Below are 3,237 nucleotides of genomic sequence, written 5' to 3'. Positions count from 1 at the left end.
TATGTGTCATACATTATCCGACCATCTTTTAAGACCGCCCACCACCGTGAAGTCTTTACTTACTTCTCTGATTTCTGGGTTCTCTCTTAAGCTCCTATAGAAGTTATCCTCTGCATTATACAGCTAGATTCAGAATCATGTGCTGTCTTGTGCTAGTGGATTTTTTTCTTTTGTGTCTGCTTTCTTTTCCCATGCAAGTGAAAAGAAATGCACATGGCAGGTTGTAATATCACTAGGGAAGTGCCAACTGGAGGTCCTCAAATAACTCTGCAGGGTAATCTGACTTTGAAGAATACACTGAATTCTTAAAATTTAAATTTAAAGAATTCAGTGCATTCCAACCTTCAGCTTTGCACGCCCAAGAATTTAGTCTTGTGTGAGTCCCAGAAATGATGATTGATTAGAGCATTTATTGTATTTTCCTAACACTTGAGTTATCTTAATGTTAAGTGGAAGCAATCTGGTCAAAACAGAAACTCGCAATCCCAATTACGTGTAGGCAATGAAGACAACTTCATTTACCAGAATTTCTCCTAAGAGGAGCCCCATATGTGTTTCAAAGAAATAAATAATATGTGGAATGGATGCAAGCAGCAAGAAAACACTCAAGTGGAGAAAAATGGCTCCCAAATTGCCTTTTCAAGGACACCATAGCTCCTGGAGAATTTTTTGCTGTGACTGAGCTCCCAGATTGGTTTAAGGGTGAAAAATTGAGAGTCAGAGTCAAGGGAGATCTTTTTTTCCCCTTCATGTTTTTTTTTTATTATTATTATTAAAGTATAGTTGACATACAATATTAGTTTCAGATGTACAACATAGTGATTTTACGTTTATATACCTTATAATGTGATCACCACAATATGACTAGTAATCATCTGTCACCATACCAAGTTATTATACTATCGACTAAATTCTCTGTGCTGTACATTACGTCCCTGTGACTTATTTATTTTATGACTCTTAATTTTACCAGGCTACTACATAACACAACTTCCCATAGTACCATAGGCATGAAAGCTAGGAAGTGGCCATGGAGAAGACCTATGTCTGATGGTTTTTTTTTTTTTTTTTGTATAGGTGCAATTTAAGTCCTTTATTTTCTTCTCAAATACCTCCAGTAAGTTTTATTTTATCCCATTTGATAATGCTTTTATGACACTGGGTTGGTTTTTTGGGGGGTGGGATATTAGAAAGAGGCTGAGTTAAGAATCTGAGTTGCCATTAGTGAAACAGAGAGGACTCTCCCTGCAGATTATAAACTCGAGGAGGAGAGGACATTTGGGTTACACACGATTATAGAGTAATGATATCTAGCTCTGGGGATTGTTAAGAGAATTAAACAAAAAGAAAATATAAACTATATGGAAAGAGTAGATACTCAATATGCATTTACTGCCTTCTGAGGGAAAAGCCAACTTACATCAGCTACTCATAAGAAACTAAACATGTTAGTGAACATGTTTAGCGACGATCCATGTGGTCAGTGGCCTCAGACAGATACATAGCCTGTGTGCCATCCCTGCAATGGCTCTGTCAAACGGGAGACCCACCGGGGCGTGTCTGCCTCTTCCCCACGCCTTGCTGGGGCACACTGTAAATCTCGCTGATCTCCTGCCTCTTTGGATAGCCACACTTTTCTTCAAGTATGTTCACATAAGTGACTTTGCTGCCCAGGTGCCATTTATCTCTTTGTGATGATAACATTTATCATTTATTTTATTTTAGAATTTTTAATCTCAGAGCTTATTGTTGTCATGGTTGGCTATCATTCTGAGTTCTGGAGACCTGAAACTGGCAGCTGATCAAAACCTCAACTATAAGCAACATCCCCAACACGAAGTATACATTTCTTAGGAAAGGAATCTTGCTTTTCTCATTGTCTGCATCCCCAGAATTTCTAGCACAGAACAAGGCACAGAATGGAAGCTCAATAAATACATCCTGAGGTCCTCTTGATGGAAGAGTCAATATTATATTTCACACATTTCTTATAACAAAAACTCTTGTCTTATTCTTAAAGTCTATTATTGTGCATTTTCTTGGGTTCCAGTAAATTAAAATTTGTAGCAACTTAATTTATCTCTCTCAAAACACATTTGTAATGCTTGGTATTTTTTATCCTATTATTTCTTTGTGTGTCATATATCATTATAATATGTTGTATTTCTTAAAGAGAAAATCTACAGTAAGTATATTTTTAAAAAATCTTTTCTTATTATTATGGCTATAGCAATTAAAGCTTGAAATTAGAATTAAGGATTATGCATTTTGATGCAGGTGACCATATAGATATATTAACATTTTGGCAAGGTTTTTCTTTGCAGGCACAAAGTTGTCATTAGGAAGTATAATACTCATTTTTTGCTTGATTAATTATAACAAAGGCATAACAAAATAAATATTGCATATTGGAGCATGCACCATTTGCAAAATTATAAGTTATGGATAAGCTGAGGTATGAATCCAAAACATTCTGTAAGAAACTTGCAGAATAACTGTAAAATTTTCTTTCTGAAGTACTTTTTAGTGAAGAGAATTTATGTACTTAAATCATTAAGAAATACACCTTGAGAACACAATTCACAACCTAAAATAGTCTGAGTTTTCCCCCCAGGCTTTCCAAATCTACCATGGCTTTGGATATGTTTGACATAGGAAATTATTCTAATAATGATACATAATAAATAATAAACAACACATAATATAAACATAATATTAGCTACTATTTATTTTTTAATAGTAGCCAGATAGCCAGAAGGTGCCAGGCACCGTACTAAGTTTTTCCCATGGTTATGTGATTTAATACAACACCTCTGTCAAATAAGGCACTGTTTTATTATTGTTATTGCTGTTATATTAAAACTAACATTCAGAGAGAAGTACATATTTTAATCGTATAATTTCACGAGTTTTGACAAATGTATGCATTTGTGTACCCAATGCTCCAATCAAGAAAATAACATTTCTATCACTCCAGAGTAGATGCTATTTTTAGCTCTAATTTCCATATGAGAAAAAGTAGGTTCAGAAGAGTTAAATATTTTTTCCTAAGACCACACCAGTAGTAAATAGCAAAGCTGGTAATCACGCTACTTGCTATACTATGCTAGGCCACCCACGGCTTAGCTTCAACATTTATAGATTTTCTTTTTTTTTTCTTTTTTTTTTTTTATGTCTGTAATGGTAGAGTTTGGAGAGGAAATAGATTGTAAGGCTGAATGGGACTAGCCTAACACC

The sequence above is a fragment of the Rousettus aegyptiacus genome, unplaced genomic scaffold, assembly GCF_014176215.1.
Source record: "Rousettus aegyptiacus isolate mRouAeg1 unplaced genomic scaffold, mRouAeg1.p scaffold_m13_p_14, whole genome shotgun sequence".
Taxonomy (NCBI): Eukaryota; Metazoa; Chordata; class Mammalia; order Chiroptera; family Pteropodidae; genus Rousettus; species Rousettus aegyptiacus.
This window is presented reverse-complemented; position numbering follows the sequence as displayed.